Genomic DNA, 18262 nt, shown 5'->3' with positions numbered 1-18262 from the left:
TCTTTCTCGTGGATGCAGGTGGGACCATAAACTCTTTCTGGCATGACGCAGAGACCCCCACGGCCAACATGAGTGCTCACCTAAAAAATATACACACATTATCTAAGACCACTCATGAAACAAAGTAACAACTTAGAGGGGAAAATCTGTTTCATTCCAGTTAGTAACTAGCCTGTAAGGAATTTTAAAATATTTTACCTGGCCTGTGGTTACCTATGGAATAAAGGGGAAAAGAAGTTTAAAAAAAGAAAGAAACTTAATTGAATAAGCTTAATAGAAAGTTCTCTGTCATAGGAACCATATTTTTAGTGGATCAGAGCAACTGCCCAAGATGAAGTCACTGGTGTTCAGCAGGTTCTCACTAGATAGTATCTCCTGCTCAGGTCACTTTCCAGTCATAAAATGAGTAAGGTCTGGTTTACTTTTCAAATCATTATCAGCATGAACCCAATCACTTCCAATACTGTTTTAAAACAAAGAAGCCAGCACCTTGATGCTTCTGCCACTTAATCTCTTATCTCTGCAGGTCTGACACACTAGGTATCTTCCCGAGACCCAAGGCAAGGCTGAGAGATTCATTCCTTTTTTTTTTAATTCTTGTTTTGATTTCCTCCAATTATAATTGTGCCCTTGAAAAAGAACAGAAAAGGTTTAAGGACAACTGAATAATTCGTAAATGTACTATAAGATGCTAAAAAGAGAAGAATATAAGCAAACATCACTTATGTTTTCTTTAATAAAGATAAGTTATATGCAAGCAAAAACCAGGAGTCAAACTCCTCTAAAAGACATTAAATTACATCAATGTCCATTTTCTTGTGCTTTTTCAAAAGTATTTCAGCCAAAACTATACTCAGATTTTCCATTTTCTACAGTGCTCATTTTGAAAGTGTATTTTTATTTATAGCATTATACATAAAACCTATAAATGCTCTGAACAGTATGGGTTTGATACGTCTCAAGATTTTTTTTAACTTATAGTCACAATATCTTCCAGGCAAAATTATGTGGAAGTTAAATTTCAGTGAACCTTCTAGACATAACTCTTAGGTACTCCCAGATTAACTAGTGATCAATTCTCCACACTTGTGAAAAAACTTGGGGTAATCTGTCTTTGGCACTTTGAGATTCAAATTATTCATAAATTTTTTGTTTATAGATCATTCAGACAGCATAAAACTCTTAATTTGTGAGAAATAGAGTACAGAGAAAAAGTAACAGGAAAAATGATTTTTAAAAAATAGTGGATTTTCTGGACAGCAGAAAAGCAGTCAGTTATTTCTGGAACTCTTTCATTGCATAAAAATATCACAGAGCCAAATTCTGCCCTCCGATGATTTTCCTTAAAGTTACTTGAGTCCATATGTTTCCAGCTCAGCTTGCTTCCTTGCGTTTCAAGGTCTAATCATGCAGTTATTACACAGACAGATCTCCATGAAATTAAATTTGTGTGTGTGTGTGTGTGTGTGTGTGTGTGTGTGTATGAACAGTGTATTTGAACATTTCCTTAAGCAAAATGTGGTCAAAGACTGTGGAGAATTAGGGTTAGTGGAAAATAAATTGTCGATCACCAAAACATCTCTGCATTTACCAAACTTTTCTTACAAGGATTCTCCTTCTATTTGGAAAACACCAGGACTTCTAGGAGCACAGAAAGTATTATTTAGAGAATTTTTATTTTTTACTATCTTCAAAAAATAACAATGCCCTCCATAATTTCACTTTTGAAAAAATTCTACCTTTATTTAAGTGAATAAATTGCAAATTTCTATGCAGGGCATCATAAATTACAGAAAAAGAAAAAGGGAAATCAAGACAGCAAGAGATTGCTGCTTAAAATTGTTATTCTTAAAAGTATGGTTGCCAATTTAATACCATATGGCCATTAATTGTACAGTATAAAGTAAAATATTATGTGCTTTTCTGTATAATTAATGAATCTTAAATTTGAGAATTTAAGAGAGACAAAAAAAATTATTCTGCCAGATTCCAGACATTTGGGAACCTCTAGGTAATATCACAAATCTTCTTTTAAAGTTTCTGAACACTTGTCATTTTTCCTGTAAAGCTATATTCATCTTCAAATCAAAAGTACCTGTTTCATTTTTTCAGATAATAAGCAAGGAAAAAACCACCCTACATCTGCACAAAATATGTCTATCCTCATTAGATCCATTTTCTCAATTAAATTCAAGTTTCTCTGTCCAAAAGGCATAAATCTGGGTATTGATTTAACTATAAAATCATGAAACTCCCGGTAGTCTTCTAAAACCATTTTACTTGGATGAGCATATAAGCTTTTAAAATATCAAGTTATTCCAGTATTTAATACACATAACTGCTTCCAGAGGGCTGAAGGCAATAAGGCACAGCTGCCCATTTCATTTGAAGAACTACAACTAGACTGTTAGCCAGTGTCTCACGACTTGCTGGGGTTTTTTTTAAGCGTTTGCTTCTATTTTATTCAGCATGAGTTTGATACCTTCTGAACATGAACCATATCACCAGCAGCCAAAATCAATAACCTATCTAATCAAGGCCCTATAAACTAACAACAGACCCTTCGTGCTCTGTTCCTATAAAATGCAGTTTGTTCTAAGTCCTTCCTTCCAAAACAGTCTAAATATATTATCCTCTTCTGACAAGGTTAGAGCATTGTCTACCTAGAGTTCTAGAAAGATCCTTTTGGGAAGCAAATCAATTACCTCTTGCAAAAAGGAAAAAAAAAAGACCTCTCTAAACTCTCCTTGAAATCTTTTTCTTTAGTTTCAATTTTCTTTTGAAAGCAAGGAATCTTCACATGAAGCTTGCATGTAGGAACCAACTACTTCTCTTCAAATAAAAATCATGAGTAAATATTTCATAGACATGTCTCAAGTGTGAATTGCACAAAATGAAAAGAAGATGTTAAAGAAATATTTCTCTAAATCATACCAAATAAGAAATACAAACATTTCCCTAGATCCATGATGTTTTGAAGTATAAGCCACAAATTCTCCTTGCATAAAACATAATACGCTTTTTTGATATCCAGAAAGCTGTGGCTGAATAGCCTTCGCTCAATGACTTCATAGTGTATTTGATACTTTTGTTTATTTTAAGCTTCTTCAAATGATATTTTCCCTCTTAAAACTGAGAAGGATTTTTGCCTTGAAAGATTATTCATAGGTAGCAATATAAGCAAAACCAAAGTTTTTCTAAAACTACGTTTTTTTGCCTCCCAGATCTGTGACATTAAACACATGTGTGCAAAACTACTTTCCACAATTTCGATTCTCCTTTTATGTTGTAGTTATTTGATGAGTCTTTACACCCAGCCCAATCCTGATCTCTTTCAGGACAGGGACCATGAAGTCTTCACCATCTTTCTAGAAGGTTTCTATTAATAGAACAGCTTTGGCATAATCAGTGACAATTAGGCATCTATGGAATTGGATGGAAATTATCAAACATGGGAAACTGCAGAAGAACTTGATTCAAGTATTAGCAAACACAGTAGTCTGAATGCCACACACAACTCACTGTTTCCTGGTAAGCTCTAACCAAGAACCCCCTTTAGAGTAGTGCAAGAAATTAAGATTCTCTGTCAACATAATAAGCAAGATATGTGCTAAGAAACTGATGGACAAGCAGGAATGACACTACCTATTGAGAACACCCCACATAAACCTAACATTAGAAATGAGAGGGCCATAAATAAGTATTGATATGCGAACATTAGTGCTGATGTTGCTACCAAAGCTGAGTTTAACAACATTCTTATCAGCACTCACTGATCCCATTGTCTTTTGTTCTTTTAGCATCTAATAACAGCCCGATATTTCAAAGAGCTCATCTCTCTGCTTCTTTGTTTACTGGCTTTGCATCCATTCTCAGCTGTAGTGCCAAGGCAAGCTTTCATGGAAACCTCACCATGGTCCCATCTGTAAGCACATGACTCTTCCTGGTGGCATAAACCCTAAGTGCTAGTTTTCTTGCTTTGCCAAGAGAAGTGATAGATGGTCCTTATGTCTTCCTCTTTCTCCCTTGGTTCCATTGAAATCAACCCTACACTCATTTGAGACAATAGCTGGAGGAAGGAGGGAATCTGTAGTCAGGAAACACTGAAATCCACTATTTTGCATAATGATTGAAACTGTGCCCTTAAATGTGTGAAGCCTGGGAACTAATGCTCAAACTAAAATACTCAAAGATGCAATGGGAAATCTGAGAAAGAACACTCTTGACCCTTGATTCAGAATACCTGAGCCTTTGGTGGAGCCCATCTTTGACCACAGAGATAGTGTTTTATTTTTCACTGTTTAGAACTGCTTCTGTGAAGGTGGTATTGTTCCCATGCTATTCAACACCATTGTCTTTTTTTTCACATCTAAATAGAGTCCAGAATCAATACTTTAGCCACTCTCATTACAAGCTGTTCAAGTGATCCTTCAAATTTAGTGATAAGGGTGACATTAGCACCACCTGCAATGACCATAAGCTTTCTCCAGTATGAAGTCTATCTCGGCAGCCATCTTCAGCACAGCCCATTACCATGAAAGATTTAGCAGCTGGAGTGTCAAAATGCAGTCAGTGCTGACGTTCATCGGGGCCTGGGACACCCATTTGTTCCCCTAACGCTCTTTACGCTGGCAAGAAAGCTGATGCGTTTAGTTGGCCAAATATTCAAGAGACACAGATTTCCCAGTAGAAGAAAATCAGGAATTCCTATGAGGAAGCTGAACAGAATGTTTTCTCCATCTCTCAATCACCATGTCCTCAGAGGCATCGCAGTAGATCTGTACTGCTCAGAATATAAGATCATGGTCACCAAGTCCAAAGGCTGTGGAAATACAGGCTCTGGTGCAGTTAGGAAAGTGCCACATCTCATCATGGTCTTTTTTTTTTTTTTTCTTGTATAACACTTCACCTATTAGAAAACATTTCATCTATTAGAAAACTTGTGATTGTTTTCATGTGATTTAAAAGCAAAAGACTGTACATACTATACCTATTACTTTGTAGTTTATAACAAACTGTTTGTTTTTTGACCAACCTACTTATTTAATAGCTGCTTAGCTGAGTGAAATTCAATATGCAAATATATAGACCTTCACTTTCCAGGAGGTCGCCAGTAGATGCGTGGGATTTCCAAGCACTTAAAAGGTAGCTAGTCCAAATTAAGATGCGCTGTAAGTATAAAATATACGGCAGATTTCAAAGATTAATTACAAAAAACAGGTTTATGGGTTGCACATAAAAGTAATATTTTGGATATACGGGTTTAATAAAGTATATTATTAAATTAATTTTAACTTTTTTATGTTTTTAATGTAACTACTAAAAAAATTTTAGATTACATATGTAGCTCCCATTAAAGGCTAACCTTATATTGAACAGAATTGATGTAGAAGAAAAGTATAGCTAGAAGTTAACCAAAAAGAATAATACCAATAAAATACTGTACAATAATTTCTAGCCACACCCGCTTCCAATATTTTCTCCCCAAAGGGCAAGGGAAAGAAAACCCATTAAGATAATTAGTGTTCAAACCATGAACTTCGATGATTTGAAATGTAGTAAACTTTTATTCTAGGTTAGTATTGAGTGTTACGGTTCTAAAAGAAAATTACCAGAGCCAAATTTGTCTTAGAAAGCATAGATTCAGCAATGGTGTTCAAAATAGGATAACAACCTTGAAAACATAATGCATTGAATTTTGGAGACCTGTTCATAATATGAGCTTCTCTGAAAATGAATGATAAATTTGGTAAGAATTTTAAAATAATACATACAGAAGCATCATCTACTTCCTTCTTGTCCAAGAAATTTCTGATACTTGGTAGACCAAGCCTGGACAGTGTTTAGTAAGAAGTCTCTCCATAACATTTCTAGAAGACAACTTCCTACGTGTCTCCGGATGTTGTAATAAAACATCATAAACTGGGTGACTTACAAACAACAGAAATTGTTTGTATATAGAGTTTACTTTGTGCTATATACTCTCCTAAGAATACTGCATATTTTAACTCAATCTGTTGCGGTAAATTCCATTATTGTCCTCTCTATACATGAGGAAGTGGAGCCAGAGAGACTAAAAACCTTTTCAAGGCCACAGAGTGATAGAGTGAGGTAATCTAGCACAAAATACCATGCACCTGCCTTAATTGAGAAGCCCTGTTTCTTGCACAGATGAGGCGAGGGTCTCGGATGAGTCCTACCCGGATCTTGGCTCACTCTCTACAGCAACAGTGAGACAATTCTTGGGAACCAGCTGACCTTCAAATGATCTAATCAGAGATAGTGTAGCCACAGGTATATGAAATTCATGCAATAAATGAAATTCAACCTCAATAAATTTCTTAAAGTACCAGAAAGACAGAGGCTGGTCACTTCTTGAAAAAATTTCACATTTATATCAGCTGGGTATGGAAGTTGATATTTCTCCCTGTCCTTGTTGACTTTTAAAAGTACAGCCATTTTGCTGAGTGCGAGCATGTTTCATAGTGGTTCCTATTTGTGTTCTCTAATGATGATAAGCATCTCCTCATTCACATATAAGCCATCCATATATCTTCTTTGGCAAAATGTCTAAATAGAATATTTATTTATTTATTATTATTTATAGTATATTCTACTATACTCTGCTTATTTTGATTGGATAGTGTGTCTTATTGAGAGTTTGTAATATTTTTGTCTTCTGAATAGAAGTTCCTTGTCGGATATATATTTTGAAAATATTTTACCCTAATTCATGCTTCTCTTTTCATTTTCCTCATGTCTCTTGAAGAGCAAACATTTTTAATTTTCTTGTTGCCTAATATGTCCAAATTTTCTTTTGTGGCTCAAGCTTGCATTGTTTTATCTATAAAAAATTTTGCTTAAACCAAGGTCTGCCAGATTTTCTGTTTTCGTCTGAATGTTGTATTGTTTTAGCTCCTACATTTAAGTCTATAATACATTTTGAGTTAATTTTTGTGTATGTTGTCGTCTATAGAGGTGTATGTTCTTTCTCCCTCCCTTTTTCCCCTTATTCCTTCTTATTCCTTCTTTCTTCCTTCCCTTCTTTTTTCCTTCCTTATTTATTACATGCAAGTGTCCACATAATTTGTTAGAAAAGATATCATTTCTCCAATGAGTTTCCTAGGTATGCTTGTGGAATATCAGTTGACCATAAATATAAGAATTCATTTCTAAACTTAGCTATGTTCCATTGATCTATATGTCTGTTCTTGTGTAGTACCATGCTGTCTTAATAACTATAATTTTAAAGTAAAGTTTGTAATCACAATGTGAAAATCCTTCAGTTTTGTTCTTTTTCCAAAATGCTTTGACTGTTGTAGGACTTTCTTTCCACATAGTGTCAGTGACTATCTAGTTGATTAATGAAACAAACAAACATATGCAAACAAAATCCCTATGGAAAATTGTAAAGGATTCCACTGAATCCATAGAAGACAGATAATGATACTGAATACTCACATCCAAGGGTATGGACTGTCTCTCCATTTTTTGCATCTTTTTCTCACCAATGTTTTGTAATTTCCAGCAAACAAGTCTGGAACTGCTTGTGTTAAATTCATTTATTTTATGCTTTTTGATGCTTTTATAAAAGGTGTTTTAAATTTTATTTTTGAATATTTAATTGTTTGTATTTAGAAAGACAATTGATTTTTTTATATTGGTTTTGAACCCTGTGATGTTGCTGTGTTTGTTAGCGCTAATTATTATTTTATTTTTGTTTGTGTGGATTCTTTAAGATTTTGTAGATGTGGTATAATGTCAGTTGCAGTTAAAGACAGTTTTATTTCTTCTTACCAATACAAATGCTTTTTATTTCTTTCTCTTACCTGGTTGCACTGGCTAAAACTTCCAGTGCAATATTGAAAAGAAGAGGTGACTTCTTTCAGTCTCATACAATTAATGTGACATTCACTATATACTTTTCACCGATGCCCTTTCATGATCACGAAGTTCCCATCTACTACAAATTCATGGACAGTTTTTATCTTGTGTGGATGTTGAAATTTTCTGAATGCTTTTTCTTCATCTATTGACATGATCATGTGCATTTCTTAATTGATCTTTAGAGGTTAAATTATTTTATTTCTAAGATAAACACTGCTTAGTTGTGTACAATCTTATAAAAATCTCATTAATTATGGTTTATTAATATTTTGTGGAGGAACTTTGCATGAGGGATCTTAGTTTTCTTTTGCTTTTCTAGTTATGTCTTTGGCCCTGGCATCATGGTAATTCTGCCCTCACAGAAGGATTTAGGAAATCTCCCTTTTACTATTGTTTTCTAGAGAATCGGCAAAGTGTTAATATTTTACTTCTTAAGTGAATTATAGAACTCACCACTGAATCATATTGTTCTGGGCTTTTCTTTGTGGCAATATTTGGAATTATTAACTCAATTAATTTATTTCTTATAAGCCTATTCAGACTTTCTACTTGTTTCTTGAGAAATTTTGGTCATTTGTGTTTTTCTAAGATTTTGTCCATTTCATCTAAGTTGTCCAATCTGCTGGCATAAATTTGTTTTTATATATTACTTTACAATCCTTTCAGTAGCTAAAGGTTCAGTGGCAATTCCCTCTCTTTCATCCCTAATTTTGGTTATCTGTTTCTTCTGTCATTTTTTCCTTGGCTAAACTTGTTTTGTCAACTTTATCAACTCTCAAGGAACCAGCTTTTAGTTTCATTGACTTTTTCATTAGTTCTTCTGGTTTCTCATTCAGTAGTTTTTACTCTAGTCATTATTGTTTCCTTTCTTCTGTCTTGGGTTTGTTTTCTTCTTCTTTTTCAAAAATAAATATCAGATTAGATAATAGCTTTAAGATCTTTTATCTTTTCTAATATCAGAATTTAAGACTATAAGTTTTCCTGCAAACATTGCTCTGTCTGAAAACTACAAATTTTAGCATGTTGTGTTCTCATTTTCATTAAGTTCAAAATACTTTCCCATCCCCAGTGTTACTTCTTCTTTGTCCCTTGGGTTATTTAGTTATATATTAATTTCCAAATATTCGTGGACTTTGCCATTTTTTTCTATTGTTGATTTTTAATTCCATTTTGATTGGAGAACATACTTTGTATAATTTCATTTCTTTTAAATTTGTTAAGCTTTGTAGGCTGGTCTGACTTGTTGCCCATCCAAGAGTATGTTCAATGTGTTTTTGAACTGAATGTGCATCTGCTTTTGTTGGGGGGAGAATTTTATAGATGTCTCATAGATAAAGTTGAGTTGGTAGTATTGCTCAAGCCTTGCTGAATTGACCACTTTACCATTATGAAATGCCTTCTTTGTCCTCAAAATACTTTTCATCTTAAAAACTATTTTAAATCTATTTTTTCCTGATATTATTATATCCTCTCTATTTTTTGGTTACTGTTTTCATGTAGTACCTATTTCCATTCTTGTTACCTGTTTGTATCTCAAAATCTAAAGCTTGTGTCTTGAAGATAGTATACAATTGGATCCTGGTTTTATAATCCATTCTGACAACCTCTATCTTTTGTCTGGATGTTTAATTCATCCATTTGATGTAATACTTGGGTGTTTATTTTCTATAAAACTTTGCCTTGTCCCTTCATGACTGTCTCTTTTTTTTTGTTTACTGCCTCATTTTATGTTAAATGTACTTTTAAGTACTGTATGTCTTTGTTTATTTAAAACTTACATATATATATTAGTTATCTCAAGTGGCTGTACTGGTAATTACAGTATGCACCATAACTTTAAATAACCTAAGTTTGATTAATAGTAGCTTAATTCCATTAACACACCTAAACTTTGCTCTGATATATCTCCTTCCTTCTCCCTTCATTTGCTCTGTTATTGTCACACAAATCATGTCAAAACCTTACTTTGTAGGAACTTGAATGCCAGCTTGGATTTTGAATTTATTCTCATAGGTAGTGAGCACACAATTTAGATATCTTAAGCAAAGCAGAAAGACTCATAACAAAAGGTTTATTTTGGGAAGATGAGCCAGGTGGTGGCATGAGGCTACATTGGGCTGGCAGTGGGGGTGGGGACTATAAGTGTGAGGAGAAGTAAGATCAATGACAGCAAAACAAGAGCTCCTTAATTTTGTGCAAGTTTCCAAACTGAGGTTGAAGTTATTAAAATTCCCCCACAATTCCTAGCTCCTAAGTTACCAAGCCATACATTTACTTGTAATTAAATCTCATGGTTCAAGGCAAAGATGTCAAGAGGTTTCCAAAGTAATGCTTTATGTAGTTTAGCTGTGTACCCCATGAATTCATGAACTCTACTTAGAAGAGCAAATTTGTGGGGAAAATGGCACAATGATCCCTGTAACTTATCGCCAAGAGTTTGATGAATGGAGACGGTGGTTCACCAGCTTTGCAGTGACTGTGCTAATGGATTTTGGTTCCTAAAAATGCTTATTTTAAATTCATGTATTTGTTATCAGAGGAAAATCAATAACAGTCTGAGATTCTGACACAAACAAAAGTTCATATTTTAGTTATGCATCTGACCAGTTGTATCATTTTTAAGACAATTGCCTGATTTTTCTGGGCCACAGTATTATCATCTGCGTAATAAAGGTAATAATACTTATTTCTTTGTATATAATGATAGTGTATATATGTCCACAAGCACGATGTTGGGGGAGATTACCCTCACCTAATGGTAGCTATCATCCAAAGCGGGCATACCATAGGACAATTTTTTCAAGAAGTGACCAGCTCACAGGCATATACCCAAGAGAAATGAAAACACATGTGCACACAAAGACTTGCACATGCATGTTTTTAGCAGCAGCATCTATAATAACCAAGACTGGGAAACATCCTAAATGTCCACCGACTGGTGAACAGAATAACAAACTGTGAAATATCCATATAGTCGATTACTATTAAGCAATAAAAGGAATGAACTACAGACACAGGTCAGAACACTGACCAACCTCAAAGACACTGGCTCAGTTCAAGAAGTCTGATACAGAGGACCCCATGTTATAGGAGTCCATCGACATAGATGCCCAGGAAAGGCAAAGCTATAATAATAGAAAGTGGACCAGTGGTTGATGGGGTAGAAACAGGACCAGGAGAGAGAGGCTATCAGCAAATGCACATGATGAAGAATCTTAGTGGGATGATAAAAATGTTCTGAGCTTGGTGTTGGTAATAGTTGTAAAACTTGATAAATTTAATAAAAATTTTTGAAACTGTACATTTGAAACAGGGGAGTCACTTGATATGTAAAATCGGCCAAATAAAGGGGTTTCTTTGTTATTTTTTGTTTGCTTATTTGTTTTGAAACAGGGTCTTGCTAGGTAGTCGAGGCTGGCCTTGAACTCTCAATCCTCCTGCCTCAGCCTGGCAAGTGCTGGGATGACAGGCATGTACCATCACAACTAAAGGGAAAAAAAGAGTATGGAGTACAACCTGGTATTTAAGGCGAAAGTCTCATAAAACACAAAATCTGTTCATCCTTCGATGGACACGTAGCTTGTTAATAATTACAGGCTATCGTGACCAGTGCGGCAACAAACATGGACGAGCACTTATCACAGTTACACGTCCTCAGTGCTTCCACCCTACGTCCACCTGACTCCCATACCCGACTAAGGCTAGGAAGGCACCACGTCGTGGGTCACTGCCTAGTCAGCTCAGACGCAACCTCTAAATCCTTCTTCAATACCATTCCAGGTAACCTAAGCAGCCTGTAATTTGACAATTATTTACTGCACTAGTGCCTAAATAAACTCTTCATGGCATATATTTGTATCAGGTAACCCTCCATGGTTGGGAAATAAATAATAAGTTCTATAATATGTGTCTAAAAAATATTTGAAAAGTGTTTCTTACATCGTCCCTGCTTATTTCTTCTTACCCTGCTTTCTGAAGCACTAAGAACTTAAAACTAGGAAAACAACGAACTCAGTAAGAAGACAGTAAGTTTGGGTGTGTCAAATACATAACTTGTAAAGCAACACTGAACCCTCTGTTCTTGTGCAATATGGACTGCTATATAGTCATAATTAGTCTTTGTTATAAGCAACAACTTAGCAATTCTGTATGTCTTAAAACAGAAACAGATAGCTGGTGCGGTGGTGCATGCCTGTAATCACAGATCTGGCAGGCAGAGGCCGAAGGATCTTTAGTTTGAGACCAACTTGAGCTACACAATGAGTTCTAGGCCAGCCTGGGCTAAATAGCAAAACACTGTTTCAAAAAAAAAAATTAGAAACATACATTGCAAGAATTCTTCTCCTTCTTTTTACTCTCATAATTCTTCCAAATGAAAAAAATCAGATATTTTCTAGAAGCTTAGACATCAAAATTTCAACCAAAAAATCTGTCTTTATCAGAGAAAATAACTGCTCTTGCAGTTTTTATTCTTCGAATGATTTCTAAATTGCCCCCTTCTTTTTTTCAAAAAAATACATTACAACAGATAACAACGTATATCATTCCACTTTGTCACTTTTGATAGGCTCTTCACTTTTCTGCTTCATTCTCTAGTCTTTTCTCCATCAAATATCAGTTATTGAAAATTTTAATGAAACTTCATGGCTGTGCTGGTTGAAGGCTGAGAGCATCCTTTTCCTGGCCTTTCACTTAGCACTGACCCTGTGAGATTGGCCTTGGATACAAGTCTCTCAAAGGGACACTGGATGGCCTTTGTCAATTAAACTTGGATCTTTCTGTTTGGAAGGAGGCAAGGATTTGGGGCAGAGGATTTGTTTTGAGTCTTGACTCCAATACTTACATCTTTGAGAAAATTGTTTGAAATCTGAACTGAAGGTCTTCATCTGCAAAATGGGAAAGAGTACCAAAGATTAAAAAACCTTTGAGTGCTACACAGATGTAAATTCTTATTAAATATTTAGTAAATGTGCTTCAAAAACATGCATGTTCAATAAGGAGTTCTAATACCTATCAGATCTATGGTTTTCTTCATTGTATATTTCTCAATAAACTCTACCCTGTTCTCTAGCCTCAGCAAGAACTGGATTTTCAAAACAGATTCGTTTCTCAGGAATAGCAAGAGACTGGTTTGCAAATATATCAAAATTGAAAAGATATTTCTTAAATATCTTCTATGCTATTATAGCAGAATCTGAGAGAAAGGGATAGAGAGAAAGAAAGCTTCATTACTGCCAAAGTCATTTTGACTCTTGCAAACCTAATTAAACATGTCTTAAGTATATAAAATATATCATCCCCAGATAACACCACACTGTGAAGTTCTTCATCTTATTAAAAGCTTGCATTAATGCTTCTTCAACATAAATTCTATATCTAGACAGGTACTATTCGAGAAGGTTCACAACAGGAATGACCTAAATTAGGGTGACAGAGGCAAAAGATGGATCACCAGGGCCTGTCTCCGTAAGAAGAGGAATGAGGAGTCCATCTTCCATTATGGCCCAATTCTAATGTGCTAACATTCTCCTTGGAGAAAGCCTCCTGTACAGCTCTGCGTCAGGGCAAGGGGCTTCATACTCTAGAGGAATGAATCCCAACCCCCTCCCCCGAGTGATGATGGCAATGCTGAAAAGCCCTTAGGGACTCTTAAAATGTCACAGTTGACAAAGGAGGCCCTCATTGGGGACATATCTGAGGTTATAGATATTAATATTTATTATAGCATTTTGAGAGAAAAGAAAGCTAATATGAAGTTATTCACCAGAAGTAAACTGACTACTAAACTACAAATAGAGGAATATGGTTTTTTAAAAAATTAACATGAAATTTCATCAATTGATCTGGTTTGTTCATGCCTCCCATCGTTTCCTTGACTATCTTAAAACACCATTCTGATTCATGCCTTGAGCTCTCCACCCTTAGGATATAGTCTCTTCAATACCTTCTTCCCTCCAGCCTAAATTTAAATTTCCCTTTAGGGTACTCCATTTCCCTAAGATCAAAGGTAAAGCCAACATCAACAAAAGCAAAATGACTCATAAGAAGGTTCCAAAAGATAACTGGCAACCAAGAACTTTATGGGAATAACCTTACAACAGCATTTCCTATATAGCTTCCTGTATTGCCAACTATGTCAAAGCCAAGCTTCCTTTGGAAGACTGATCTCTAAGGCCACTCACTTCAGGTATGCAGGCTCATTTTCATTATTCCCTTATGCTCTACGCCAGGGCTCTCAACTTGAGTGTGTATTGGAATGATATGAGGAGCTTTAAAACATCATGAGTGCTCAGGTTATACCTCCGACCAATTCAGGTATTGTTTCTTATTGGTGGGAGACAAATGTAAGAGGCAATGCAGAATTAAGAGCACAGTCCCTGGAAGTAAACAGACTTGGCATAAAACTTGGCTAGGCTACTTACTCATGATAGGTAAGTTACTTAACCATCCTGTTCTTCAGTTTACTCTCTACTAAATGAAGAGTCCGATTTTGTAAGGATGTTGTAAGATTTAGGCAAAGTAACACGTGCAGAGCACACAGAATTATGCCTACCACACAGAAAGTCCCAGTACATAATAATTCTTGTAGATGTAGGACAGTGACTTGTATATAGGGATTAATATAGTTTTCTGGTTTAAATTTATTTGAATTCTGCCTTAAATAGCCCTACAACTGTACTGGGGGAAAAAAGTCAATTTCAAGAAGTATTTTGGTATCACAGAAGCTACAGCATTTAATACTGAGATAAAATATTGTGAAAATAGCATGATGAAACACGAGACACTATGCTAAGTGGGATGAAGCAGACCAAAATGACAGATCCATGCACCCATTTAAAGGCAAGCCTAGAGTATTCAAATTCAAAACATGGCACAGCAGTTTGCAAGGGCGGAAGGGGGTGGGGCAGGAGGAGGCCTGATTGTTCAATGGCGTGTTAATCTCGGTTTTTTGATACTGTATCAAAGGATCTGAGTCAAGTGGTTTATTTAGCTTGCAGATGTTGAGGCCAAAAGTCCCAATTATATCACCTCCTGGCAGACGGCATCACTGTGCCAGGGCCATGAAGAGAGAGATCATATTACCAGACAGGAACTAAAGAGGATGGGGATTTTTTTTTGTTTTGTTTTGCTTCCTTTTGTTTTTGGCTGTCCTGTGGTTTGAACTCAGTGCCTTTGCTAGGCAAGTGCCCTACCACTGTTGTCATGCTCCCAATAGTTCTTTTTAGCGTAGGTCCCACAGTTTTGCCTTGGCCAGCCTCAGGCTGCAATCCTCCTGCCTACCACCTACCACATAGCTGGGATTAGAGCACCACCATGTCTGGCTTGTTTGTTGAGACTGGGTCTGCCATGGGATGACCTCAAACAGCTAATTTCCTGATCTCTGCCTTCTAAGTAGCTGGGATTACAGGTGTGAACCATCATTCTCTTCCCTCCGGTTTGTTTTTCTTATAACAACCCTCTCAACAATAACTTAGGGATCCCACAGAACTATGTAAGCCCTTCTGTGGGCAATACCCTCAATGACCTAAGGACCTCTCACTAGGGTCCACCTCTTAAAGTTTCCATCACCTCAACCTCACCACACTGAAGCTAGGTATTCATAAAGAAATGTGGTTTATTTAGTTCACAGGTTTGAAGACTGAAATTTCAATACTGGAACCATTGGAGAACACAATCAAACCAGATCCAAATCATAATAAAAGCAGAGTTTCAGTTTGGGAAGATGAAAATCCCTGGGCATGGTTGTAAGTAATGTCTATACACAATGCAAATGAACCGTGCACTTAAAGTGGTTAAAATGGTGTTCTTTATATTTTACCACAATAAGAACTATTGATTTTAAACATCACAGGAATACAGAATATATTTAAAGTTGTTTTCCCTAATCATGGGATTACTTCAAATCTTTTTTTTTTTCTAAATGTGTATTCCTTTTTTCTCTTTCATGTTCCCTGGCCTAAGGCCACATTTCATTGTTTCTTAAACTTATGATCTCACTTTTAAAAGGTACAATAGGAAGTTGACCCAACCACAAAAATATACCTCAGTGATCCCTTTGCAGTGAATTAGACCTATAGAAAATACCTTGTATCTTGCAAGAGTTCCCTCAAACAGAAAACGCTGATTATTCCTGGGTAAAATTCCACTGACACTGTAAAGTTTCTGTAGAGTTGACATTTGATTGATGCTGTGACAGCTTTCTCAGACCTTATACAGTGTCAGAGCAACCATATTTAAAGACTGCTCTTGACTTTGTAAAGTCAGTTAAAAAAACTTGGGGGAGGGTAAAGATTAAAAGATACTTCATTGACATCCCAAGGGTACTTAGATTGACAGAAAAATGTCGCTCACTTTGGGGTCATTTCCTCAGGAGAAAAAAATTAATATGTGTGTGTATCACACATATACACCTTCTATTGTCCCTAGAAGGTAAATACCATCTAGAGACAATGTATTGGCTCTGCAATTTGAAAATCATTAAAAGGCCAATGGAAAGACAACTGCATACATTTAGCACTGTGGAAGACACTTCTACTGAAATTCAATTGTGACTGTGAATGCTTCAGACCAGATACAATTTTAACAGTTTCTGCTACTGGAGTGGGAAGACCAAATAGCTATATCACATTCACATTTTCCTTTTCCAATTGATTGTGGCACTCCCCTTGGAATGCCCCCAATACTACAATGATGCTAACTTTCCAATTCATTTTCACTGGAAAAGTCTAAACATGAAGCAATACCTTCTACTCTGCCAGTCACTGTGGATCCCCTAAGGGTATTTTTGTGTTGAAGCAAGCCACTGAGTAGCAGACTGATAGCTTTTTGTCTTCCAAAGCTCATTGACTAAGAAAATAATACACATAAAGGCAGCCTATTCTAACAATATCCCAAGGGAAAAATAGTCTATTGCCATCTACTTTTAGTGATGGTGATAGAGAGGGCTAGAGAATAAAATACCTTGGGGTATGCTGAAGATAACATGCCAATACTATATGTTTTGATGAAAAAAGTAAAAAAAAGAAAGTCATGAAAACGGTATCTGCTTAGAAAATACAGAAGTCACCACTGTCACTTCTGATTAGAAGAGTTAGAAGTAAGGTCCATTGGAAATAGATGTTTCATTGAATTTGTACATTGCTTTACTAAATGAAAATCCGAAAATGAAAAGGATGTCAAAATGAAATTTTGTTATTGAAAGAACACAACCTCTCCATACTTTCAGGGAAGTCAATGCTTATAACCATATACTTGACATGGTGTCTTTAAATCCTCCCTTGAATTATTGGATGGCACTTTTCTCTTAATGAAATTCAAACCAAGTGTTCAATTTCAATATAAAAATATTTTAAAATCCAAAGGATAAACATATTTCTGTATCAGGTGCCATAATCGTATCTTATTTTATAAATATTTTCATGCTAACCTGCATAAATGCAATATAATTAGGAAAAAGGATGAAGGAAGATAGAATTATATTTCAGTTTACAATTTTATAAACATAATTATGCTTTCCTTTCAGTGCTATGATCTGCAGCTGTATAAAAGCCTCAACACTATTTTTAATAATCTGATTTTATTTAAAATTGCTTCCTTCCTCTGTATACTTATTTCTTTAAAAAAAACCTTAGTGTTTAAAATTTTTAGATCCATTTTAGACAGATTGAAAAATAGTTGACTCAGGTATTCAAAATCAAAAATTCTAAGGCTTTGAGTTTAAAATGAAAATAATGGCAGGAAGTAAATAAAGCGGACTGGTTATGTGAAAAATAAAAGAGACCCTGTCTTGGTTAGATGATATTATAAGCATTTTTTGTCTTAGGTTTCTCTTACTTTAAAACTGTATTTTAAAGAAATGTAATGCTTAAATTTATTCAGTGCTTTATAGTTTACCAAATGTTTTAATGTTTGTTTTCCAAAGACACCTTCAATATGGGCAGAGCAATGACAAATGTTCCCATTTTATAGTTGAGGGTGATGAAGTACTTAGAGACTGAGGCAAAGCAAACACAGCCACATGGCATCTGAATTTGAAAAACAATTAGTAACCAATAATTGCCTCCATGGGAATCCAGATTGGACTATATAACTCCTTGTAACAGGTTCTCTTTACACTGGAAGTAGCCATCATTTCTGGCATCTGGCTTTGTCCAACACTCCAAAAACCAGCCTCTTGGAGCAGACCACGAAGGTATGTCCACTAGCTGAACAACACCGCTGTATCCTCAGAGGTCTGAGCTCCAGGAACATGGGCTGCTTCCTTCCAGCTTCTTGCTAGCAGATCTCCAACTTCTTCCCTTTATTCCTCCAGCTATAGGCACAGTAGCTGCTTCCTGAATTAATAGCTTTTCATTACCTCAGTTTTCTCCATCTG

At 35.6% G+C, this 18262-nt stretch overlaps 1 protein-coding gene across 2 annotated transcripts in view; it reads right to left on the bottom strand.

Moving 5' to 3' along the window:
• Nucleotides 1–5333: 5333 nt before the first annotated feature.
• The window catches only part of Mitf (melanocyte inducing transcription factor), a 357640-nt gene continuing 344711 nt past the window's right edge, over nt 5334–18262 (bottom strand). The window contains exons 13-14 of one of the 2 annotated variants that reach the window (XR_012436349.1): nt 12731–12773; nt 5334–6269 (exon numbers count right to left, since the gene is read on the bottom strand). The gene's annotated coding sequence lies outside the window, so the exon portion shown is untranslated. The remainder of the gene's footprint in view (nt 6270–12730; nt 12774–18262) is intronic. The other variant, XR_012436348.1, reaches the window with a different exon arrangement.

Source organism: Castor canadensis, chromosome 10, assembly GCF_047511655.1.
Source record: "Castor canadensis chromosome 10, mCasCan1.hap1v2, whole genome shotgun sequence".
In the NCBI taxonomy this organism is placed as follows: domain Eukaryota; kingdom Metazoa; phylum Chordata; class Mammalia; order Rodentia; family Castoridae; genus Castor; species Castor canadensis.
This window is presented reverse-complemented; position numbering and strand designations above follow the sequence as displayed.